At 44.2% G+C, this 27,713-nt stretch overlaps 1 long non-coding RNA gene across 1 annotated transcript in view; it reads right to left on the bottom strand.

The window, feature by feature from the left end:
* The window catches only part of LOC116991682, a 1,144,705-nt gene extending 1,125,058 nt beyond the window's left edge, over positions 1-19,647 (bottom strand). Inside the window, exon 1 of the long non-coding RNA XR_004416871.1 lies at positions 19,551-19,647. This is a non-coding gene — a long non-coding RNA (uncharacterized LOC116991682). The remainder of the gene's footprint in view (positions 1-19,550) is intronic.
* Positions 19,648-27,713: the final 8,066 nt, after the last annotated feature.

Below are 27,713 nucleotides of genomic sequence, written 5' to 3'. Positions count from 1 at the left end.
TAAGAAAAACATGGATTAATAAACAACTTGCATCTATTAACATGTGAACAGGTATAAATTACTCTCTTTGAAATCATATAATTGTGTGCTTAAATCAAATCATTGATTAGCCTGTAAAATTGTCAATGTTTTCATGCTGTTTTAACAGGATTCACCGAGCTTGTGTTCCAATCTTATTTCCAGGAAAATGCATTGAACGGCACACAGGCAGATATCTCAAAAGCTTTATTTTTGGTAACTTGTTAATATTGTCACGTGAATTATTATCTATGAATAATTAATAACCATTAATTAATAGGGTGGCGCGGTGGCGCAGCGGTAGAGCTCCTGCCTCACTGCGCCAGAGACCCGGGTTTGATCCCGACTGCGGGTGCTTGTATGTACGGCGTTCGTACGTTCTCCCCGTGACCCGCGTGGGTTTTCTCCGAGATCTTTGGTTTCCTCCCACACTCCAAAGACGGACAGGTCTGCAGGCTAATTGGCTTGTGCAAATTGTAAATTGCCCCTCGTGTGTAGGATAGTGCTTGTGTATGGGGTGGCCGCTGGTCAGCGTGGACTCTGTGGGCCGAACGGACTGTTTCCACGGTGTATCTCCAAAGATCCAGCAAATCATAACTTTCCCTTGAGATGAGAAGAAACTTTTTCACACAGAGAGTGGTGAATCTCTGGAACTCTCTGCCACAGAGGGTAGTTGAGGCCAGTTCATTGGCTATATTTAAGAGGGAGTTAGATGTGGCCCTTGTGGCTAAAGGGATCAGGGGGTATGGAGAGAAGGCAGGTACGGGATACTGAGTTGGATGATCAGCCATGATCATATTGAATGGCGGTGCAGGCTCGAAGGGCCGAATGGCCTACTCCTGCACCTATTTTCTATGTATCTATGTATCTACGAGTTTTATTCACTATATTTCACTGCAGCTGCTAATGTGGGGAAGCATTCATTGAAGGAGATGAGCTATGTAAAGATACTAAATTTGTGTTAGCTTTGAATGGTTTCCTCTCAGTTCCTCTGGCTCAGCTAATTTTATTGATTTTTAGTGCCCTCCATGCAGTTATTAATGCCATTTCCTTCTCTCAGCTGAGGTAATCCATATCTTGCTGTAAAGTATCACTCATCATTTTATTGCCTTTCATTTAAGGTTGCTTAAATTTTGCTTTTCAGACACTAGTTAGCAGGCCAATGAAATACATGGTGCTGCTGCTACACAACTCCAGCTGACCTCCTATGCTCTCTGTGTGGAGTTTGCATGTTCTCTCTGTATCTGCATATTCTGGTCGTGAGTAGTCGCCCAAAGAGTTGTACCTTTTTCTGGTCACCACTAGATTTTCAGCATTTTAAAAATTTTCGGCGACCTGCTGCAACTATGACGGGGGCTGGCAAGTCGCCCAAAAAAAATCACGTAAGTGGGACAGGCCCTTTAGACACCATACCTGCCTCAGTGTTAATGCTAAAGGCTTAGGAACCCTCTGACAAATGTATCTGGGGAAGCCTTGACTACATTGAAATGTTACAGAAATGTCAGCTGCTGTAGCAAGACTTTTAAAGCCAAACCACTCCCAACCCTGCCCACCTCCCCACCACTCCCTCTTCCCCCCTCTCCCATCAAGCAAACGGTACAGAAGAGGGAAGACGTACACCTCCAGATTCAGAGACAGTTTCTTCCCAGCTGTTAACAGGCAACTGAACCATCCTACCACAACCAGAGAGCAGTCCTGAACTACTATCTACCTCGTTGGTGACCCTTGGACTATCCTTCAACTGACTTTACTGGCTTTACCTTGCACTAAAGCATGTTGCCTCATCATGTATCTCTACACTGTATATGGCTCGATTGTAATCATGTATTGTCTTTCCGCTGACTGGATAGCATGCTTTTCGCTGTACCTCGTGACAATAAACTAAATAAACCTAAACTAAGATTGTCTTGTTGAGATTTCTCATTCCTATAAACCAAACAAAGTTAGAAACAAGGAACTGCAGATGCTTTACAAAAGAAGATGCAAAGTGCAGGAGTAACTCAACGCGCCAGGCAGCATCTCTGGAGAACGTGGACGGGTGACACAAGAGTCCTCACCCAAAATGAAACCTATACATGTTCTCCAGAGATGCTGCCTGACCCATTGAATTACTCCAGCATTTTGTGCCTTCAACCAAATTCTGGGTTCCTTTGCTCCCAGCCATGTGTTGTATCACTTGGCTGCAGAAGATGCTCTGGACTTCAGCTCCTTTGGAACTCCATCTGGCTTTGTGCCAACTCCATTTTCTGACCTCTTTGGTGCCATTTGGGAAAAGTCCATATATTGGCAACCAAACACAAATAAAATAAACTGGCATTAAATGAGGCTAAAATTAAATGAGGTAACAATTGGACAACAGATATCCATCGTCCAATATCCATCGGAGATAGACACAAAATGCTGGAGCAACTCAGCGGGACAGGCAGCATCTCTGGAGAGAAGGAATGGCTGACGTTTCGGGTCGAGACAATTCTTCAGTCTCCATCGTCCAATATTGATTGTCCAATATTTAAGATCATAAGTGATAGGAGTAGAGTTAGGCCATTCGGCCCATCAAGTCTACTCCACCATTCAATCGTGTTGATCTACCTCTCCATCCTAACCCCATTCACCTGCCTTCTCCCCATAACCTCTGACACCAGTAAGAATCATGAATCTTTGCCTTAAAAATATCCACTGACTTGGCCTCCACCACTGTCTGTGGCAATGAATTCCACTGATTCACTACCCTCGGACTAAAGAAACTCCTCCACATCTCCTTTCTGGAGGTATGCCCATTTGTTCTGGGGCTATGTCCTCTGGTCCAAGACTTTCCCACTGGTGGAAACACCCTGTCCATATTCACAAATTTGCACGGGTGTTTTGGCCAAGATTTCAGCATCTGTCATCTCTCGTGTCAACTTTTTTGTTCCTCAAACCTTTAACCTTTCTTTTCAAATCTCTCCATGTTCTTGACCCTCCGTACTCTCTCTGCAGCCACTTCCATTAAAGCATGATCATGCAGTCCATTGGGTCCTGGTGACGTGCCTGCCATTAACCAGCCCCCTGGATTTCCAAAATACCTCATCCCCCATAATTGGGATTCATGCATCTTCGCCCATGTTTATTTGAAATTATCAATTTGGCTGTTAGCAGTGTTTTACACTGTGAAGGTCTGATGCAAAATATTTATTCAATGTTTCTTTTCATTCTGTTATTAATGTACCAGCTGCACTCTCTGGAGATCCCAATGTATTCTGCAGCAATGAATTCCACAGATTCACCACCCTCTGGCTAAAGAAATTCCTCCTCATCTCCTTCAGAAAGGAACGTCCTTTAATTCTGAGGCCGTGACCTCTTGTCCTAGACTCTCCCAATAGTGGAACCATCCTCTCCGCATCCACTCTATCCAAGCCATAAGAATATTTGATCCTAGTAATATAAGAGGATATAACGTCCAGTATTTTCGGTTCCAGTACAGCCAATTGCACCAGAAATGGCAATGTCACTTAAAATGTCAAAGGATCCAATTCACATTGGATTCACTTTATCTTTCCTTTCCAACTTTCTCCTGCGCATCTTCTCCAGAAATTGTTAACTCCCTCTCATAGTGCAACGGATGTTAAGTACTTTTATCTGATCTTATTCAAATAGGTAAAATTGTTTGAGCACAAACTCTTTGTAAGTCCTTGGCAAATTTCCGATCTTTCCAGTGTCCTATTTTCCAGTTGCCATTACTACACAGGTTAGTCAGAGTGATCTTACGCAGACCTAATGGAACAGATCTTCCAGTCGTTATATCCAGATTACTTAGTTGTTTATTGAAGTAGTTGTACAAATAAAGAGATGAACGTACCCAGGTTTTTCTTATTCTGCATGCAAGTTGTCGAGCTGGATAGAGTGGATGTTCTGTCCCTGTTCTGGTGAGAACTGTATGCTCTCCTTCCCTGTGTCTGGTTTGCCACTCCCCGTCCACTATGCCCATATCTATATACCACTCTGTGCATCTAATGACCACCACCAAGTGTCCAAAATAATACTGCAAGATATATCTAGACAAAATAGTATAATATGCCAAGAGTTGTTAGCCTAAACATAATTGGCTCCTAAACTCTCTAAAGCAGCAACAGCTGAATCTTCACCCAAGTGGCTGACACAGAGCCAGTGAATAATGATATGGAGCAAGTACTCTGTTTGATTTACCATGCTGCAATACAAAGGTGCTGACTACAGTAATAATGACTCCATTGCTAGACCAGCTCACATCACCTAACACACCACAGGCATTCATATTCCCATCAGTTGCTTGGCATTTTTATTATTTTGCTTTTAAAACCAAATGTGGCTTTTATATTTTACCACCACGCATTTGAACAGTGTTTTAGTTTAGAGATACGGCGTGAAACAGGTCCTTAGGCCCACCGAGTCTGCGTCCAACCAGCGAAAACCCGCACACTAACACCAGCCAACAAGCTAGGGACAACTTACAATCCAATTAACCCACAAACCTGTACGTCTTTGTAGTGTGGGAGGAAACTGAAGATCCCAGAGAAAACCCACGCGGCCACACTTGGTATACATGTAAAATTGTCCCTTGTGTGTGTAGGATAGTGTTTGTGTGTGGGGATCGCTGGTCGGTACGGACTCGGTGGGCTTGGGTGGGAGAGCCTGTTCCCGTGCTGTTCCTCTAAACTAAACTATGTCATATTGCAGTTTCATGGTTTGGTTAGGCCACATTTGGAGTATTGTGTGCAGTTCTGGTCACCCCTCATTACTGGAAGGATGTGGAGGCTACCAACATGTCTTGCTTGTATTGTGAAATACTTAATGTGGGACACCTAATATTCTGCTTCAACATGGCCGATCACAACCAAAGGAAACTTAATCTTTATCAACAATGAACTGCAGATGCTGGTTACCAAAGAAAGACACAAAATGCTGGAGTAACTCGACGGGTCAGGCAGCATCTCTGTCGGACATGGATAATTTCATTACAGGATCCCAACCTGAAATGTCACCTATCACAGATCTCTTGAGATGGTGTCTGACCCATTGAGTTACTCCAACATTCTGCCTCTCCTGTGAGATTTATTTTTTATTAACAAGGAACTGCAGATGCCACCTTACCAAAAAAAAAGACATAAAATGCTGGAGTAACTCTGCGGGCCAGGCAGCGTCTCTGGAGAACATGGATAGGTGATGTTTTGGGTCGGGATCCTGTACAGGAACCTGACCTGAAACGTCACCTATCCATGTTCTCCAGAGACGCTGCCTGGCCCGCAGAGTTACTCCAGTGTTCTGTGCCTTTCCTGCGAGATTTGATCCTTAATTAGTTTGGAATGCCTCACATCTCATTGTGTGCACACCAGGCTCATCATTCTACGAACCGCTCTGATTTCAAGTTGCAATTTTTTAAGATTGGTCTGAAATGATAATTTTAATGAAAATGATGAATTTGCCACAAAAGAGATTGGGTGCGATGCTAATATATCAGCAATTAATTGCACTTCCCATTCTCAACGAGGAGCCTTCCTACACACACAGGAAAGTTAACAATACCTTATCCCACCTGCTTTTAAAAATGATGCGCATTTTAATGGCTGAAAAGTATATTAGTGTAAAAAATAAGTGGTGACCAACCTCCTTAATATTTGGTGGCAAGAAATGCAGTTCCTCTTAGACACAACACTGAGATTTATTTGTCCTGATTTTTCCTAATAGAGACCTAACTTACAGGTCTTGCCCTTACAGTAGGTGGTAAACCATAATATGAAGGAGTCTTTTGTCACAGTAATTCAGTTTTGCTAATTTACTGCATCTAATAAAGAACAAAGGAACAAAGCGTTCACAAGGAAACGTTACAGGTTATAATAACTCTCCCCCCCCCCCCCCCACCACCACCACCCCCCCCCCCCCCTCCAACCTCCCGCTCTCCAAATTAATCAGAATTTATTTTTAAAAATTCCTATTTTTACAGTTCCCCGTTAATTAAAGGGGCTAAGATGTAAATAGGAAGAGTGACGATGTACATCGCAGAGAGCTGTAAACAAGACTCATTAAAAAGATGAATGACTGTGCAGATTGTTAAAATTGCTTACTGTGCAAGTGTATATTTTATAATTTCGTGACTGCTAAAAGGGCTAATGCCACATAGTCATCCCACATTTATAATGGATGGTAATTTTAAACAGTGAAAAAGGGAAAACAGATCATGCTATTAATCAACAAGCTTAAAGGTCAGTCTTTCTATCAGCGCCAGCCGTAGGATGTAAAACACTCATAAACGAGAGAAAACAGGGAAAAATAGACAAAAATTCCCCCTCTGGTATAAACATGAAAGGTGTGTGTTCACTTGTTCTGTGAAAGTGACACAAAGTAAACACCAGCCATTTGATAAGCAAACTTTATTGTATTATTACTGCCTTTGTTAATTAACATTATGAACTTTTTAATTGGAAAGAGAAGGGATATAATGAGCTTTTGCATTCAGGAAGCAGCGTGCTGCTTTTATGATCGACCTGCAGAAGCCCTGAACGTGCAGGGAGATAAGGTGGGACGACAGCGTCGCGCAATACTCAGCATCGGAGCGGAAAGATCATCCGACGTCTGGGGGCTTTCGACAACCGGTATCAGGGGTTACGGAGAGAAGGCAGGAGAATGGGGTTAGGAGGGAGCGATACTGTGGATCAGCCGTGACTGAATGGCAGAGTAGACTTGATGGGCCAAATGGCCTAACTCTGCTCCTATAACTTATGAACTTATTCACCTGAATTCTTCCAGGATCACGGCATATACTCTGACTTGTGCCGAAATGGTCTACACAAAATACCCCAACATATTTTATCAACATTCTTGTGCATTGTGCTTGTTTAGTTTAGTTTAAAGATACAGCATGGAAACAGGCCCTTCAGCCCACCGAGTCCGCACCAGCCAGTGATTCCCGTACACCAACACTATACTACACGCTATATCTAGGGACTATTTTTTACCCAAGCCATTTAACCTACAAACTGTGTGTGAACTCCGGACAGACAGTGCCCGTGGCCAGGATCAAACCCGGGTCTCAAGCGCCGTAAAGCAGCAACTCTACCGCTACGCCATCGTGCCGCCCCTAAAATATATATTTTATCCTAATTTTTTTTTTTTTATAATTAATTAAAATGATCCTTTCTTATAATTTACTTGAGAAAATCAATGGTGGATTTTATAAAAAGAAACTTGATATTTTATTATGAAATACTGTGATTATATAGAATCCTACTGAGCAGGAATAAGTAACCCGGCCTATCATCCAACTTACGTCAGGTTGGCTTAGGCCCTCCACTGTAAGGTGCTTTGATAGCCTGTTTTATTAACTGCTTGCAAAGCATCACTGTCTGGACAAATAGTTAGTCAGGGTGAGAGGCTTAGTTTACTGATCCATAGAGCCGTAGAGTCTTACAGCAGGGAAACAGGCCCTTCGGCCCAACTTGCCCAACATGTCCCGTCTACACTAGTTCCACCTGGCCCATAGCCCTCTGAACTTTTCCTATCCATGTACCTGTTTAAATTTTTCTTAAACGTTGCGATAGTACCTGCTCAACCCTTTCCTCCGGCAGCTTGTTCCAGACACCCAACACCTGTGTGTAAGAAAGATACCTCTCGGGTTCTTATTAAATATTTTCCCCCTCATGTCTTCTGGTTGCTGATTCTCCTACTCTGGGCAAAAGGTTCGGTGCGTCTACCTGATCTATTCTTTTGATTTTTTAAACCTCTATAAGATCACCCCTCATCCTCCTGCGCTCCAAGGAATAGAGTCTTATTGTCCTGGGATGGCATCAGCAGCCTGACCTAGTGGTAAAGGTCAGAAGGTCTGTCCACTATAACCAAAATCCATTATAAAGGGGTTCATAATAATGAGGGTTTACTTTATTGCAGAGCAATTGTTAAGACTGACACCAGATTGCTCCTTTTAAGGAGTGCTGGTGATTAGCCACGAAACATCCCCGGATCCATAGCTGACGTGTCCATGGAATTAGAAGACACTGCAGATGCTGGAACCTTCAGCACAACACAAACTGCTGGAGGAACTCAGCGGGCCATGGCACCATCTGTAGAGGGAAAAAGACCGATGACATTTGTTGGTCAGGATCCGTCTTCAGACTGCTGCTTCCATTTCCATTTCGGCTGGCCATAGGGTGCGGTAGTAGCTCACAGATTCCAGTCAGAACACAGAAGACAAGTGACTGTCATTGGAGTCTGAAGAAGGGTCTCGACCTGAAACATCACCCATTCCTTCTCTCCAGTGATGCTGCCTGTCCTGCTGAGTTATGCCCCTGTCCCACTTAGGAAACCTGAACGGAAACCTCTGGAGACTTTGTGCCCCACCCAAGGTTTCCGTGCGGTTCCCGGAGGTTTTTGTCAGTCTCCCTACCTGCTTCCACTACCTGCAACCTCCGGGAACCGCACGGAAACCTTGGGTGGGGCGCAAAGTCTCCAGAGGTGTACGTTCAGGTTTCCTAAGTGGGACAGGGGCATAACTCCAGCATTTTGTGACAATCATTCCGCACTCTCGAGGCATCCAAGTCTTTCCAGATTGAAGTTTGCATCCGGTGGGAGAAAGCATTGACTAAGTCAGATTTATGTACAAGAATATTCAGACTATTTTCTTTTTTTGCCTTCTGGATACAGAATCAGAAGGATAGATAACAGTTTAGTTTAGTTTAGTTTAGTTTAGTTTAGTTTAGTTTAGTTTAGTTTAGTTTAGAGATACAGAGTGAAACCTGACGCTTTGGCCCACTCAGTCTGCACTGACCAGTGATCACAGTACACTAGTTCTATCCTACACACTAGGGACAATGTCCAGAAGCCAATTAACCTACAAATTAAATATCTTGCAGATTTGAAGTTATGCATTAATTACATTGTATATCACCTCTCTGTGTATGCCCTCATTTTTTTAATGGATTTAAAAGATCAATATTTAAAAATTAAAAATAAACTATTCTTACTATTTTAATTTAGAATGGGCATATGGAACAGATCTAATTCTTAAAAGGTAGCTCTCTAGTACAAACTATTATTTAATACAGCAAACTACAAATTATGTTAAATTAGTAAATCTATGTAACAGGTCGATTTTACTAAAATGGAATCTGATTTGTAAAATATAAAGTGAAACTTCAAAATAAAATTAAAAATATATCTATTCTTGCCATTTTAATTTAGAAGCGGCATGTGGAACAGAATTAAGGTAGCATTCTTGTACAAAGTATTATTTAATACAGCAAAACTGTGTTGAGATAATAAATCTATGTGACGTGTCACTTTAACAGTTAAACACTTTACTAAAATGTGATCTGATTTTGTAAAATGTAAAGTGAAACTTTAAAATAATCAATCATCATTTTTAATTAGTGCACCCATTCTCTTCAATGTTTGAAGCATTATTTTCTTGCCGAGTTTTATCGTGAGTTTGTCTCAGTGATTATTTATGTGGGTCCAGATAAATTGTTTATCGTTTCTGAAAGATATACAGTCTACCCTGCCAAGGACACTTTGCCGTTTTGTTTCTGACTAAGCAGCCTGACAAGTTGACTCTATCATTTCCTATTTTTCGAGTCAACCCTCATCTGTGCCCAAGGCAGCCTCTATGAACTGAAATTATTCTGTCGGGAGCTCTTTTACAAGGAAGTTACTTCATTTCCATCTTTTGTGTTGTGCTGAATGCAAACGGCGTTCTCTCAGCAATATTCAGCCCCTTAAACTCCCATCTTCACCCTTACATAAATATACACCCCTTCCCTGACCATCATTCACGTCAAGCCTAGAAAAATAGGCACTTCCTCATCGGTTATATCCCCCTGCAATGTCAACAGCTGCACACACTCGCCTCAGAGATTCCTTATCTCTAAGTTTCCATTTGTTTCTCTGCTCCACCAAGGTTTCCAATAAAAGATTTTATTAAACTCTTACTTAGACAACTTGGAAAAGGGTTCACAAAATGTGATCTTGCGCAGATGCCTCCGATCAACGGCGAGAAACCAGAAATAATTTACTTGGAGAAGCACAAAACAATGAACTATGAGTCTTACTCACCGAGTTCGTACGGGAAACCCAAGCTGATAATAATTCCAGGATTAAAAAATTGGCCAAGTGGCTGGAGGTCAAATCTATGTTTAAAGGAACAAAAACGTCAGGAATGTTTGATTTCCAAATCAAGAGCTCAAGTAAGGGAAATTCATCAGTGGTGGTAAAACACACCACAAAGTCAGACTCTAGTCCAAAAAAATATAGAGCGTTTGACAAAGCCACTTAACATTTCTTGGCTAGCGTTGGAGTAACTCAGCGGGTCAGGTGACATCAGTGGAGGGAGTGGATGGGCGACGTTTCGGGTTGCAATAATTTATCATCGTTTCGGGTCAACAATCGCAGTGGAGTGTGAATGGACTTGAACTTTTCTTCTTGTATTTTGAACTATCAATTCTTATTCTGCATTTTACTAAGTTCCAAAAGGTGTCCCAGCATCATTTATACCCACATACTTAACCTTTCTAAGTTGTGTTTACTAACAACCAAAAACGTCGCCTGTCAATTCACCTCCACAGATGCTGCCAGACTCAATGAGTTACTCCAGCACTTTGGGTTTTATTCTATATTTCAGCATCTACAGTTCCTTGTGTCCAACATGTCTCAGCAGCTACGAGGCAAGTTAAGGACCATCTCCTGTGCTTCAAATGGGGACCAACTAGCCTTTGGTCAATTGCAATTGAGGGAGTGCAGCGTAGGTTCACCAGGTGAATTCCTGCTATGGCGGGACTGACATATGATGAAAGAATGGGTCGACTGGGCTTGTATGTACTGGAATTTAGAAGGATGAGAGGGAAACTTATAGAAACACAAAATTCTTGACTACATCCAGACATGCTGCCTGGTCCCTTGAGTTATTCCAGCATTTTGAGTATCTTCGGTGTAAACCAGCATCTGCAGTTCCTACGGTGCTGGCTCGAAGGGCCAAATGGCCTACTCCTGCACCTATTGTCTATTGTCTATATTGTCTACCTACACATTCTATTTATTAACATTGAATATAGAGAAGTACAGCACAAGAACAGGCCTTTCAGCCCACAATCTCAATGCTGAACATAATGCCAAAATAAACTAATCTCATCTGCCTGTACATGAGTCATATTCCTCCATTTTCTGCATATATATATATATATATATATATATATATGTATATCTATTATTATATAAAACTCTCGCCCCAGATTCCGAAACGGAACTCCGTCCGGCCGTCCGTCCGGCAGCCTGGCCCACTCCCTTTGCTGGCGCGCTCCCTTTGATTCTCCGCAACTCCGAAACCGGACGCAGGACCGCCCGCGTCTTTTCAACTTAGGCAGAGATTTCGCTTTTCTTTCTAAGTATGCGCTTCTCATTCCATTCCGTCGTGTTTAAGCGCACGTTTTAAATCAAAACCTTACCCACCCCCCCCCCCCCCCCCCCCCCAAAAATCTCACAACTAAACTGGCTTCTCACCCACACAAGCCTCACCAGCACCAGCCCCTGCTGAACATTCCATCGTGTGATGTCACAATGCCCAATGCTCACAGATGACCAATCGGAATGGATCCATTTACATATGCCATCACCAGCCCCAGCCATTGGAGAACATTCCATCGTGTGATGTCACAATGCCCGATGCTCACAGATGCCCAATCGGAATGGATCCATTTACATATGCCTATGCAGGAGCCCCGGCCAATGGTGAACGTTCCATCGTGTGATGTCACAATGCCCAGTGCTCATAGACATCGTTGCCATAGTGACAGTACAGAGAGTCAGATGTGGGCCGAGGAGCCTTCAAGACAACATGAGATGTTCCCATATTGTGTGAAAATATTTACGTCATTCACCCCTGAACCTCTATAAGAACACCACCTGCACATCTTAATTAAATTAGAGAAAAACGGAAAAGAGGTCGGGCATTTACACTTTTAAGGCTCTGTGTGTGTCGAAGCTTCGTGTGTGTGATGCCGCACCGCGAACCCCCCCACCACCCCCCCCCACGCGTTGCCGAGACGGACCCGACTTCGACGACTTCAAGATACGCTATTTTAAGACGGCAGGGACCCGACTTCGACGACCAAATCTCCCCTGGGGGCTACAGGTAGGGAACGGTCTTTATGCACTTTTCCAACTCTGTGTGTGGGGGTGGTTAGTGTGTGTGAGGCCCCCCCCCCCCCCCATTGGGGGCTATTGGGGGCCGCAGGACCGCCCACGTCTTTTCCACTTCGTCAGAGATTTCGCTTTTCTTTCTAAGTATGCGCTTCTCATTTCATTCCGTCGTGTTTAAGCGCACGTTTTTAATGGATAACATACCCCCCCCCCCCCCCCCAAATATTTCAAAACTAAACTGGCTTCTCACTCATAGATTCAGCTTCAGCCCCAGCCCCTGCTGAACGTTCCATCGTGTGATGTCACAATGCCCAATGCACACAGATGTCCAATCGGAATGGATTCATTTACATATGCCTATGCAGGAGCCCAAGCCCATGGTGAACGTTCCATCGTGTGATGTCACAATGCCCAATGCTCAAATACATTGTTGCCATAGGGGGAGTACAGAGAAGGTTCACCAGACTGATTCCTGGAATGTCAGAACTTTCATATGAAGAAAGACTGGATAGACTCGCCTTGTACTCACTAGATTTTAGAAGATTGAGGGGGTATCTTACAGAAACGTTTAAAATTCTTAAGGGGTTGGACAGGCTAGATGCAGGAAGATTGTTCCGGATGTTGGGGAAGACCAGAACAAGGGGTCAAAGTTTAAGGATAAGGGGGAACGCTGAATCGCCGACATCTTTTCAATTTTGGTAGAGATTTCACTTTTCTTTCTAAGTATCCGTTCCTCATTACATTTCAACGTGTTTAAGTGTACGTTTTTAATCAAATCCTAACCCACCCCCCCCCCCCGCCAATATTTCAAAACTAAACTGGATTAACACCCACAGAAGCTTCACCAGCCCCAGCCCCTGCTGAACGTTCCATCGTGTGATGTCACAATGCCCAATCTTCACATATGTCCGATCGGAATGGATCCATTTACATATGCCTATGCAGGAGCCCCAGCCAATGGTGAACGTTCCATCGTGTAATGTCACAATGCCCAATGCTCAAAGACATCGTTGCCATAGAGAGGGATTACAGAGAAGGTTCACCAGGCTGATTCCTGTTATGTCAGAACTTTCACCACTTAAAAGTGTAATGCCCCAACGCAAAAGTGTAATGCCTCCTCCCCCCCCCCCCCCCCCCCCAGTTTTTGAAATAAAAGCTGGCTTCTCACCCATTCAAGCAGCCATTTCGGTAGACATTTCACTTTCCCTTCCAGCTATCCACTCCTCATTACATTTCGTTATGTTTATGTCCATTTTTTTCATTAAAACCTTCTCCTCCCCCCCCCCCCCCTCACTCATTTTGTCGCCTCCTGCTGGCCAGCGACCATAACGGTTGCTGGCGCCCGCAGCAAACCCTCACGCGACGCCATTTAAAAACGGCCTTTCGGGAACAGCTCTACTTCGAGGACCACGTCTCCCGTGGGGGCTGCGGGTAGGCAACGGCTGCGTTGGGGCATTACACTTTTAAGGCTCTGTGTGTGGGGATGCTTCGTGTGTGTGATGCCGCCCCGCCACCCCCCCCCCCCCCCGCGTTGCCGAGACGGACCCGACTTCGACGACTTCAATATACGCTATTTTAATACGGCCGGAACCCGACTTCGACGACCACGTCTCCGCTGGGGGCAACAGGTAGGGAACGGTCTTTAAACACTTTTCCAACTCTGTGTGTGGGGGGTGGTTAGTGTGTGTGATGCCGCCCCCCCACCCCCCCCCAGTGGGGGCTACGGGTAGGGAACGGCTGCGTTGGCTAAAGGGATCCGGGGTTATGGAGAGAAGGCAGGTACATCACTCCCCCTACCGCTCCCTCCCTCCCCACTCTTCCACTTCTCTCCCCCTTCCCCTCCACTCTCCCTCCCCACTCTTTCCCCTCTCTCCCCCACCCCTCTCCCTCCTCCCCATCTTCCCCATCCCCCCTCCCCGAAATCTCTCTCCCCATCTCTCACCCCCTACCCCGCTCTCCTTTCCCTCCCAAATCTATCCCGTTTCCTCCTCCTCCTCTCCCCTCCCTCCCCTCTTCTCAACCCCCCACCCCCCCGCAAACGCCATTGGGGAAACAGACCCAACGGGTCTGCACTTGGTCTAGTATACATCTAAAAGCCTCGTAAATATCACCATCGCATCTGCCTCCACCACCAGCGTGTTCCCAGAAATATTGCCACACTCCCCATTATCTGGGCAAAAAAAACATGCTCCTTTAAACTGTGTCCCTCTCACCCTAACGCTACATCCTATACTCTTTGACATATCCACTCTGGGGGAAAAAGGTTATGGCTGACTAACTTACAGTATCTCACGATTTAATACACTTCCATCAGGAATCTGTTCTTCTTCCAGCCAGAGTGTGCACTCTCTAAATTATGTATTCACATTCTTGAACATAACTTGTCCCAGTGCAGCCGTGACATTTTACACTCTGTCAACAGTCTTGCCGATAAGAGAGAGTTGTGTCGCAGTGTGTTGCCTCGCAGTTCCTCACTGACTAAAGAGACTCGCGACTCAGAAAGATCTGGAGAGAGGGAGAGGGGAAAAAAAAATCTGTCTCCTGATTATCAGCTGAACAAAAATGATGTGCTTACTTGAAATGAACACTGCTGTAAAGCAGAAATCTATAATGAGAGGGTGTCAGAGAGTCAACCTGCAATCTACATGCCAAGATACGTATACTTGTGACGTCTTCATGGAATTGGAGTCTAACTGGCCTGTTGTGTGAAACTGTCAGCCAGCCTGACATGTCACATCTTACCTCACCTCTTCACACCGGGCGGTAGAGTCGCTGCCTTACAGCGCTTGCAGCGCCGGAGACCCGGGTTCGATCCAAACTCCGGGTGCTCTCTGTACGGAGTTTGTACGTTCTCCCCGTGGGTTTTCTCCGAGATCTTCGGTTTCCTCCCACACTCCAAAGACGTGCAGGTTTGTAGGTTAATAGGCTTGGTATAAGTGTAAATTGTCCCTAGTGTGTGTAGGATGGTGTGGGTGTGCGGGGATCGCATGGTCGGTGTGGACTCTGTGGGCCGAAGGGCCTGTTTCCACGCTGTATCTCTAAACTAAACTAAAAAGCGTGACACTATTTCTTCTGTCATGAGGACATGAAAGAAATAGCGATCATAATTTTTTTTCCGCACTCCGCAACAATCTACCAGGTGGGGTTGCAGTTTGAGAAGAAGAAAGTATATGAGAGGGTATGGATAAGGACAGACTATCCCCATTGATCCTTTAAACCTAACCACAGTTATAAGCCGGTGATTGGTAACTATGATGAAAATAACTACACACTACGCTAAGACAAACTGGAACCTGTCAAGCCTAAGGCAATTGTGATTCTTTTACTAATCCCATTTACTTCACATTGGGTCATTTTCTGAATTAAATATTCATTATTTCCCTTAATTATTAATGATTTGTGATCTATGATCAATTATCAGTCAATTATCAGTTGCTGCTATTTTCCTTGCACACCCAGGACTTAAATAATACATTGTGTAATTAGGCTTGTAGATATAATTAACAATAATACGACAAAGAGGGGAATGTGGAGGTGCAAGTCTTTGGATGGAAGAGTAATAACTTTATATGAATTTTGATTGTTTTTATCAGGGAACATTTTTATTTCAATTTATACTATGAAATTGTTATCCATGACCTGAGACTAATTGCACATTCCATAACTAAAGTTCGCTTTAATTAATGTTGCGTTTGGGGTAATGATAACATCCTGCATTATTAGCGGAAGGCTTCAATCTCACTGAAGTGACCTGAGTTGCTGCCTTGGAAATATATTGCACTAGCAGGCAGTGGAAGCAGATGCCCATTAAGAAAATAGAACTAATGATATCAAACTACTTCACGGCTTGTTTTGAAACTGACAAAGCTGTCATCCACATAATCTAGGAGGCTATTGTAGCATTCTGAGAAAGCTATACCACTATACCCATTTCAGTCCAATTTCCTAATAATGGACCTGTCATAAATTCTAAAAGGCAACAGGACAGTGAGTACTGGTGTAATTGCTAGGGCATGGCTGCTACCATGAAGACATGATAAATATAAAAGAAAATGGTTGTCACTTTGGGCCCAGACCCTATTACATACTGGTAATTTTAGTAGCTTCAGCACCCTACATCATTCCCTTGTTGTGAATTGATGCCTTTTTTATTTGCTCGAAGATTGAGTTGCATGTCATCTGATGTCCTTTAAAAAGGCATTGTTTGCCCCGCATGAGTTTTTTTTTTAAACTTTATTCTGCAGCTTTGGAAAATGTTAGAAATTATAAACATAGAAAATAGGTGCAGGATTAGGCCATTCGGCCCTTCGAGCCAGCACCGCCATTCAATATGATCATGGCTGATCATTCTAAATCAATACCCCATTCTAAATCAATCTCCCCTTATCCATTGATTCCGTTAGCCCTAAGAGCTATATCTCACACTCTTGAAATCCAACGTGATCCAATATTAGATAGAGTTAGTGGGATAGCGGAGTTAAGGGATATGGAGAGAAAGCAGGAATGGGATACTGATTGTGGATGATCAGCCATGTGAATGGCGGTGCTGGCTCGAAGGGCCGAATGGCCTACTCCTGCACCTATTGTCTATTGTCTATTATTTGACTATCAACAGTATTTAAATGTCTGACAATTTATCCGATTTGCTTTAAAGGGAAAGGGTTTGTCTGGTTTGGCAAAACATAAAGGACATCTCTATTAATTAAATTGAAGGAATAAAATGAATACACTTGGTGCATCAATTAACTTCACCTGTGCAATGAAAGCACTACTTTGGTTCAGGTCCTATCTACACGACAGAAAACAGTTCATCCAGGGAAATAAAGTCACATCCACAACTGCTACAGTCACCCATGGTGTTCCTCAGGGGTCGGTGCTGGGGCCACTGCTTTTTATCATCTATATTCAACCTCTTGGCAATATTCTCCGTCATTTTGGAATCAATTTTCACTGCTACGCCGATGATACACAACTTTACCTCTCCACAAAACCAAACACCTCCCTTCCCCCAACTGCCCTCACCACCTGTCTTCAAGCTATCAGCAACTGGATGTCACTCAACCTTCTAAAACTCAATGGAAACTAAAACAGAAATCATGCTAATTGGCTCAAAGTCCACACTCTCCAAAACCCACCGGTTCACCATTTCAGTTGATGGCTCACCCATACCCACCTCCTCCCATGTCAAAAGTCTCGGCGTCATTCTGGACAGTACACTTTCCTTTGGCCCCCACATCAGCAATATCACACGCTCTGCATACTTTCATCTCCGCAACATCTCCAGACTCCGTCCCCTCCCTCTCCAAAGACAATACAAAAGACCTCATCCACGCTCTGGTCACATCCCGCATCGATTACTGCAACGCCCTCCTCACTTGCAGCTCCAATAAACTTCTTCATCGCCTCCAATGCATTCAGAACTCTGCAGCCCGGATCATCACCCGCACCAGATCATCGGCCACATCACACCCATCCTCACTCAGCTCCACTGGCTCCCTGTGCACCATCAGATTAACTACAAGATTTTACTGCTGACCTTCAAAGCCCTACACCACCTTGCTCCCCAATACCTCTCTGACCTGCTGCTACCATACACTCCTTCCCGGTCACTTCGTTCCTCCTCAGCTGCAATTTTAACTGTCCCCACATTTAGACTCAGCACTATGGGAGCCAGAGCCTTCAGCTGCTCTGCCCCACGTCTCTGGAACACTCTCCCACCTCCCATCCGTCACCTGGACACTATCGATCAATTCAAATCACAACTCAAAACACACCTGTTTAGATTAGCATACCCGACATAACTTCCACCATGTTCACCCTGATTTTAATGACTTAAAATGTTTTGTGTATTTTTTGTTTTTTGTTTTTAATCAACTTGATTTTAATATTGATAAATGTATTGTGATTTTATGTCCTGTAAGGTGTCCTTGGGTGTCCAGAAAGGCGCCACAAATAAAATGCATTATTATTATTATTATTAGGAGGGAGAGATAGGTCAGCCATGATTGAATGGCGGACTAGACTAGATGGACCAAATGGCCTAATTGTGCTCCTATCACTTATTGCCTTATGACCTTAAGAAACCAGAGCACCCGGAGGAAACCCACACAGTCACAGGGAGAACGTGCAAACACTGCACAGACAGCACCCAAAGTCAGAATCAAACTCAGGTCTCTGGCTCCGTGAGGCAGCAGCTTCACCAGCTGTGCCGATTTCTTCTGAATTTTGAGAATTGCCAGATACAAGCATCCATGGAGCATTTGGAATCTCTTGTTTTGAATTTTGGGATATTGTACAACATTTCACACGCAGTGCGGCACGGTGGCGCAGCGGTAGAGTTGCTGCCTTACAGCGCTTACTGCGCCGGAGACCCGGGTTCGATCCCGACTACGGGTGCTGTCTGTACGGAGTTTGTACGCTCTCCCCGTGACCGCATGGGTTTTCTCTGAGATCTTCGGTTTCCTCCCGTACACCAAAGACGTACAGGTTTGTAGGTTGATGGGCTTGGTATAAATGTAAATTGTCCCAAGTGTGTGTCGGACAGTGCCAATGTGCGGGGATCGCTGGTTAAGGCCCTGTCCCACTTTCCCGAGTTACTCACGAACTCCTCCGAGTTTTCCCCTTGACGGGGAATGTCGGTAGCGAGTCTGTAGGAGGCCGTAGGGTCCATAGATGTTTTGTAGCGGCTCGTAATGCCAGCCGTAGGAACTCGGGGCATCAAGTAAGTCGGGACTTTTTTCAACATGTTGAAAAATGTCCATGAGTAAAATAAATAGCCCCGAGTACCTACGAACAGCTATTACCGTAATTCTCCGATTTCGAATCAAGGGGAAAACTCGGGAGAATTTGTGAGTAACTCTGGAAAGTGGGACAGGGCCTTTAATGCGAACTGTGTAGGCCAAAGGGCCTGTTTCCGTGCTGTATCTCTAAATTACACTAAACTAGTGTAACACTCAGCTGTGTTAATTGTGTTCATCTACAAAGCTGACCCATTGGGTACAAGTAACATGATCACCCGGGGAAATTTTTATTTATTTCAGAAATGAACTTTATTCAGAATAGAAAAATGTAAACAAAACAAAAACAGTGCAAAAACTCTTCACACATTCTCTATACATTCAATAATGTCATACTCAGATGTGTTCACACCTATCATTAAACAAAGCTCCCTTGCCACTCATGGGGAGATGATTGTATGCTTTTAACAGTCTGGGCATCTCAACTTCCAATCAGTACACGTTGTGTTTACTTCAATAGTAATTTACGATAATTGGTCTATAGTGATTACGCTATTGATATACTGATCTTTCCTTAAACCAAGCTCTAATTACCTTTTAAGGTTCACGGGCATCTTTATCAATTTCTCCAAATTCACTGCATTCACACCCCGCATTTACTCTGCCCCAAAGATAGACGCTAAATGCTGGAGTAACTCGGCGGGATGGACAGCATCTCTGGAGAGAAGGAATGGGTGAGGTTTCGGGATGAGACCCTTCCTCAGGCCAAGAGTCAGGGGCCTTGGGTTACATAGAAACATAGAAAATAGATGCAGGAGGAGGCCATTCGGCCCTTCGAGCCAACACCACCATTCATTGTGATTATGGCTTATCGTTCCCAATCAATAACCCGTGCCTGCCTTCTCCCCATATCCCTTGATTCCACTAGCCCCTAGAGCTCTATCTAACTCTCTCTTAAATCCATCCGGTGATTTGGCCTCCATTGCCCTCTGTGGCAGGGAATTCCACAAATTCACAACTCTCTGGGTGAAAAGGTTCTTAAATGGCCTCCCCTTTATTCTAAGACTGTGGCCCCTGGTTCTGGACTCGCCCAACATTGGGTTGATTCAGCGATTGTTACCTCAATTGAGTTGCCAAGGGGTGCGAACGTTTGGTTCTCCCGAACCGATGGTCGCGAGGTGAAAATGACTAATAAACAGTGGAGCCATTGGATACATATCTCATAGTGTCACAGCCACCATTAAACCCTTTCCTGAGTCAATGCCAGTCGCCATTGAAAGCCAATGCTTGGTCTTAATGTCACAGCCCCTTCTTACTTAGAAATCCATCTGATATGTTCAGGCATGAGATACACAGTGAAAATGTACACGTATAAATACCATACAGAAATAAATGAAGGATCTTAATAGTCCATTACCTCACTGAGAAGATTAACCATTACACTGGGTGAAGCAGCATAATTATAGGTGCTTATATGTGTATGTGTGTTGGAAGGAACTGCAGATGCTGGTTTAAACCACAGATAGACAAAAAAAAGCTGGAATAACTCAGCGGGACAATGAGTGACATTTCAGGTCGAGACCCCTTTCATATGTGTATGTGTATGTAGGTGTATGTGAGTACGTGTATATATACACACTTGTTTCCCCCCACACTCCAAAGACCTACAGATTTGTAGCTTAATTGGATTTGTTAAAATTGTAAATTGTCCCAAGTGTGTGTAGGGTAGTGTTAATGTGCAGGGATCGCTGGACGGCATGGACCTGGTGGGCCGAAGGGCCTGTTTCCACACTGAATCTCCAAACTAAACTCTCGACCCAAAACGTCACCCATTCCTTCTCAGCGGGAGGTGCTACCTGTCCCGCTGAGTTTTACTCCAGCATTTCGTGTCTGTCTTTACTTTCCAGCCGAGTTCTGTAACCATGTTTGGTGCCTGTGTAAAATTATCAGACAAAGGAAGAAGGCTTCTATTTTTCTGTTGTAACGGCCGTATCGAGGCTCCTCTTTAGTGGAACTGGGCGATATATTGTCAAGTCAGAATTGCACTTATTAAAAGTTGATAATCTAAAGGCAGTGGAAGGTTGTAGGAAGTGGAATTCAGAGGGGAGCACTTGGTGAAGGTTATTCGCTGTCACTTTGTGTAGCACATGTGAGAGGGCATTTAGAAAAACGTTCTGTGCATGACGTTGATCATAAGTGCGTCTCCGAATACTGCCATTGACCTTTAGAGAGAAAACTGACATCATAAAGTGTAGTTTGCCTCCGACCAAATGGGAATGCCATGGCAGATTAAGGTGTGTTTAAATTATGCATCTCTTCCAGACACCTGGGGAGATAGCGTGTGACAGAGGGGAAGAGACAGAGAAAACCACAGAGAAGTAGATAAAGGAATCCAATATATAAAAGGCAAAGAAAGATTCGGGGATGATTTACTTGTGCTCAGAACACTTACAAAGAACGCACGAAAAATCCAAAATTACAGACAACGCCACATTTTACTGTTGAAGTAATTCAGATGTGAGGTATTTACAACTCAATTTTTACGCGAGCTTCCAGTACACTGCGCAAAATAATGGTTTATTTTCACGTTTACGCTCGTCTGACAAGTGCAATCCTTACGAGTCTATAACGCGACTGGACAGTTCCAACTGTTTTCTTACACCCTTGCTAAATGGCGATTTCACACATTATTAAAGTCACACCAGAAAATACACAGCACATCTCAGCACGCTGAACCCTGATGCAATCCTATTGATTGCCGTCGGATTAGTGTAGGTGATGGTTAATTTAACGTGTTTAGCGGGAACGTTAATGGAATCGTCCCATGATCTTCTGTTTAACATGCGTATGAAATAGACCGGGTGAGACCTTCGCCCATAAAGTCAATGAAATTGAGTTGCGCAGGGGGACACGAAGTGCTGGAGTCACTCAGCAGGTCAGGCAGCATCTCTGGAGAACATGGACAGGTGACGTTTTGGGTCGAAACTGATTGTGTGTGGGAGGGGGGTGGAGGGTGGAGAAGAAACCTGGAGGAGGAATGTGGCCGGACAAAGCGTTGCAGGCCAGGTGGACGTCTGATCAGCAGATGGTTGGAACAAAGGCCAGAGATAAGAACTGAAGGTGTGAGACCGGGTTGAGCACAGGGCCGGATTTAGATGAAGAGAGGCCCTGGGCTATTCCACTTTTGAGGCCCCTCCCAATCCCCCACCCCCACGACGAGAGGAAGATGGAAGAGTCCACCAGATTTACACCGATGTGCAGCCAAGCGTGGCCAATGAGATAAGGGCTGGAAAGCTGCGCTTTTTATTTATTGCCAGTTCTAGTGTCGAGTTATCGGCTTAAAACACTGTTATCCTGAAATGGAGGGCAAGGAAAATTACTGATGTGTTGTTTAGAGACTACAGTGCGTTGTGACAGCATATGTAAGAAAGGCCTATGGCAGTGTCAAAAATATTATACACCAGGCCCGTACGAAGCTTTTCAAAAAGGGGGTGGCATTGCAGGATTACAAAAAAATTATGTGAAATAAATGCACGCAGCGCATATCACAAGCGCGAAGCTCAAAGATCCTTGCGGCCGGGGTCCAGGGCTCGCTTAAGCTCTGGGGTTTTAGATGCTCTCTGGTGCATTCTGAGCCTTATTTTGGAGCATTTTTGCACCAAATTTATGACCATTATATCAGAAATAATTTTGGTTGAGCAAGAGCAATAAGTGGTTGGAATGGAATGTTTGGGGTCATTGTTGTATATATTTTTAAAATCAAGAATTGAAGCTGTCCTTGTTTTAATAATCGTGTTGTACTGTAAAATGTTATGTAAAATGTTATAAAGGAGCATGCAAACACTGCAACTAAAACACTATAAGTTTTTGCAGTAAATAAAACCTTTTTTTAGAAAATGTTTAGTGTGTTTATTTGGTTGCCTGTTACTGTTCGACTGTGTTAGTGTGTGCACATTAAAAATATGATGCAAAATGAAAGTCGCAAACCATGGAAAACATATTTTTCAGTTTTGTTATCAAGGAAAAGAAAGCAGTTCCAATTGTTTTATATTATTCATATGGAGGAGAAAATATAATTGCTCTAAAACCTACCTTAATTTTGCAATCTCACTAAAGATAATCCCCCTTTCCCTCTCCCCCATCCTCCTTCCCCCTCCCTCTCCCTAAACCTCTCTCTCCCTCCCCATCTCTCTCTCCCCCTCCCCCCCTTCCCCTCTCTCTCCCTCTCTCTCCCCCTCCCCTCCTTCTCTCTCCCCCCTCAGTCTCACCCCCCCCCTTTCCCTCTCTCACATCCCCCCCTCCCTCGCCCTCCCTCCTCCTCTCTCTCCCTCTCACACAGCGAGGCAACGACTCCGCGCCGCAGACACTGCAGCCCGCCCCCCCGGCCCGGAGAAACGGGCACTCCCGCAACGCAATATTCCACTACTTACCTGAGACACCTGGGATCTTTGGTAGACACGAGGCATCGAGGTGATGGTGTGGAGTGCAAATGGAGTGCAATCTGCACCAGCCCGGGCCCACTGCGCACGCGCGGAGAGACAGCGTCATTTTGCGTCGCTACTGCGTCACCGGCTTCCCCCAAATGCGCAGGAGCGCGAGTTTTCTCCGCACGTTCCAGCTTCCTCCCACGCTCGAAAGATGTACAGGCTCGTGCTTTAATTGGCTTTGGTAAAATTGTAAATTGTCCCTAGTGAGTGTAGGATGGTGCTTGTGTACATGGGTGAGCGATGGTGGGCGCGGATCCGGTGGGCTGATGGGCCTGTTTTCATGCTTTATCTCTATAACTGAAACTACAAGGGTCCCGACCCAAAACATCGTCTATCTATGTCCCCTAGTGATGCCGCCTGACCCGCTGAGTTACTCCAGCACTTTGTGTGTAGCATGGCCTGTATACAGGCAAATTCAATGCAAGGTTAAATGAGCGCGTGAAGGAGAAGGGAATATAAAGTTAATCAAATGGAGCAAAATACAATCTGCGGCAGCAACTCAGCCCATCAGTCAGTTGCTCCAGCAGTTTGTGTTTGCTTTAGATAGAGTCATAGTCGTAGAGTCATGCATCATGGAAACTAGCCTCTCAATCCAACTTGCACATGCCGACCAACATTCCCCATCTACACTAATAATAAAAATAATAATAATAATAATATATTTTATTGTCATTGCACATATGTGCATCGAGATATGGTATGCAGCTTCCATCCGATGTCATAACTTAAACAACTAATAACATTTAGATTTAGATACCCCGAGAATCTGGGGTATCTAATATTGCCCCCAACATTGGGAGCATCACTAGTCCCACCTGCTAGTTCCCACCAATCACTCCAAAACTTTCCTATCCACAAACCTGCCCAAACGTCTTTTACATGTTGTTATGGTTCATAGAAACATAGAAACATAGAAAATAGGTGCAGGAGTAGGCCATTCAGCCCTTCGAGCCAGCACCGCCATTCAATATGATCATCCAAAATCAGTACCCCATTCCTGCTTTCTCCCCATATCCCCTGACCACTATTTTTAAGAGCCCTATCTAGCTCTCTCTTGAAAGCATCCAGAGAACCTACCTCCACCGCCCTCTGAGGCAGGAATTCCACAGACTCACCACTCTCTGAATATCCCAATATTTCCCAATATTACTCTGATTCAGTTTTTTAATGCCCATGATATCTCTGCCCACATTCTGCACAACCACCAAATCCGCCTTGACCAGCGATCCCCACACACGAACACTATCCTACACACACCAGGGACAATTTTACAATCATACCAATCCAATTAACCTACAAACCTGTACGTCTTTGGAATGTGGGAGGATGTCGGAGAAAACCCACGCAGGCCACGTGGAGAATGTACAAACTCCACAAAGCCAGCTCCCGAAGTTGGGATCGAACCCGGGTCACTGGCGCTGTGAGGCAGTAGCTCTACCGCTTTGCCACCATGCTGCTGTGTGTGTGTGTGTGTGTGTGTGTGTGTGTGTGTGTGTGTGTGTGTGTGTGTGTGTGTGTGTGTGTGTGTGTGTGTGTGTGTGTGTGTGTGTGTGTGTGTGTGTATGTGTGTGTGTGTGTGTGTGTGTGTGTGTGTCTGTCTGTTGGCCATGTATGTGCAGTGAGAAATCACCTGGCGTCATTACCTGGAGAAGGGGTATGTTAATGAGCAGGCTTCAAGGGCAAAGGCAACAAAGGTGTTGCAAATTGTACGTCTGTACAGATGGATCACATTCACTAGCAGCGGCTGGGCAACACAATTTATTTACCGAAAGGAGGTGTGAGTTTGGTACAAATGAAACCTTTTGCACCATGTCCCGTCTGCTTTGCCAGTCAAGCTCAGCAAACATGGTGCAAATGAAAGAGCAAAACCCTTCCTATATAAACCTCGGCAGCTGCGGAAACCAAATAACCACCTTGACATCTCATCACAAAATGAAAGCAGCGAGGGAGCTTTAGGGTTTAAAACTCAAATAAAGTTTTTGAGGGCTGCAAAAGTGTCTGTCAAGTTAATGACCACCGATCATAATCAGAGGCCACCTCGAGCGGAACGAGTTACCGTGCCGACGGAAAAATCCCAGAGGTTTCCTGTCACAATTTAACAGACTGGTCTCACACTGGAGATGTCCGTGGTCAGCTTCATATGCCACATCACCCATTAAAATGCAATCCACAGAATAAAAGAGAAAATCACCTTCAGACCAACCATGGGCCACAATGGGCTCCATCCTACCTGAGGTCATCTGATGCTGACCCTGGTTCTGGCCTTCTCTCGCCTCCAGATTGGCCTCCACAGCCTTCGGTGGGAACGAATTCCACACAAATCATCGGTAAAATTTGGCCAAAGGGTGCGGACGTCTGAAAATCTTCAATTGCTGGTGGATGGCAGTGGTCAGGTAGCATCTGTGGACGCAATAGACAGCTGACGCATGGAGTCAGGGCCCTCTTCAAACCGAGCCATGTTCAAAACTTTGTGTCCATTCCCTCCACAGGTAGAATCATAGAGTGATACAGTGTGGAAACAGGCCCTTCAACGCCACTTGCCCACACCGACCAACATGTCCTATCTACACCAGTCCCACCTGCCTGCGTTTGCCCCATATCCCTCTAAACCTATTCTATCCATGTACCTGTCAAAATGCGTCTTAAACATTGTGATAGTACCTGCAAAGTATGCTGCCTGACCCACTGAGTTCCTCCAGCACTTTGTGTTTTTATCAAGATTTCGGTATCTGCAGTTCCTTGAGCCTCCTCCTAACATCTCACACTAGGATCTGCGTCTAGTCTGCACATTACTTGGCATCTTAATGAGTTGAAAAAAAGTAGTAAAGTTACTTAATACTTAAATGTTAATAATTTGATCTTTCTCACACACTACACGCCAAAAAACAGGAACAAAACTCAATGCGGTTCCATAATTTAGGCTGCGCGGTGGTGCAGCAGGAGAGTTGCTGCTTTACAACGCCAGAGACCCGGGATCGATCCAGACTGTGATGGGTGCTGTCGGAATGGTGTTTGTACGTTCTCCCCGGGACCGCACCCGGGTTTTCTGCGGGTGCTCCAGTTTCCTCCCACACACCAAAGACGTACAGGTTTGTAGGGTAATTGGCTTCTGTAAAATTGTAAATTGTCCCTTGTGTGTGTAGGATAGTGTTAGTGTGCGGGGATCGCTGGTCGTCGCGGACTCGGTGGGCCGAAGGGCCTGTTTCTGCGCTGTACCTCTAAACTAAACTAAACAAAGTCAACGACATATATGCCAGTTTCAGACAGTCCAACAAATCAGAGTAAGATATATCCACTTGCATAAGCTGCAATTTAAATAAATATGATAAAGCAAAATAATTTTCAGAATGATACATTAGCTGTTTTAACGTTAAGCATTTGTTTCTGTGTGACCTTTCTTATTTCAGGGGTGAAATGAAGGACTTTCTCAGAGTTCACTAATCAAGCGTGAATCGGTTAAGAATCATTGTGATGTATTATGTAAATGCAACTTTAAAAAAAACTTTCAATTGTGTTTAACTAGTTCCAAATGACCTTTGTAATATTGGTTATACCTTTTGAATTAATTTGCCCCAGCAGTTATAATGGTTGACCAGCTGATCAATTAATAATCAGATACAGGTCACGATTAACTGACGGTACTATTCATTAATCATTATATCTCTAAATGTCAACACACAGTGTCTGGGGAATATAGGCTGATCCTTGAAGATTTCATTGGATGCAGAATAGTTCAGTCTTTGCATAAGCACATGACAATCCCCGACGTGTTTAAAGAATCTCTTATTTTATCTATACGTTCATGTTTCCACAGGCTGTTCTACTTCAAACAAAACAAAAAATCATCTTTTCCACTAGCTTCTTCAATTCAAAAAACATTGCGTTTTAAAATTTTGAAAAAAAATTGCTTTTGGTTTCAAGAGCTGAGCTCCAGTGCCTGCTTTAGATCATAACTGCAATTTTCTCCTTTTACTGATCCCGGCTAATCAATTTGCAATCTGCCCGAATGCTCATTTTTAAAAGTTGCCCTTTATTGACCTTCCATAATATTGCATGTATATCGAGAATTCACGAACACACCAACGCCACTTAAATAGGGGAATCTACAAGCATGCCTTTCTTTAGTCGCATGTTGCTCTGTTAAATATATCTTGATAAAGAACGGCAACTGTCTAGAATGCCGGCTGTACATTTGCAGGAAATGCTGTAAACACATTTTAAGTAGTTTACCTAACAGGAACACTGAAGGAAACTCAATCTCCTTGTTAAGTCATTTCGTTAATCTCAGTTTTGCAGTGAGATATTAAACTGCCTTGTATTTACATATGCACAGAAT

Source organism: Amblyraja radiata, chromosome 34 (assembly GCF_010909765.2).
Source record: "Amblyraja radiata isolate CabotCenter1 chromosome 34, sAmbRad1.1.pri, whole genome shotgun sequence".
In the NCBI taxonomy this organism is placed as follows: domain Eukaryota; kingdom Metazoa; phylum Chordata; class Chondrichthyes; order Rajiformes; family Rajidae; genus Amblyraja; species Amblyraja radiata.
Note: the sequence above shows the minus strand (reverse complement) of the source record. Positions and strands in the feature narration are given on the sequence as shown.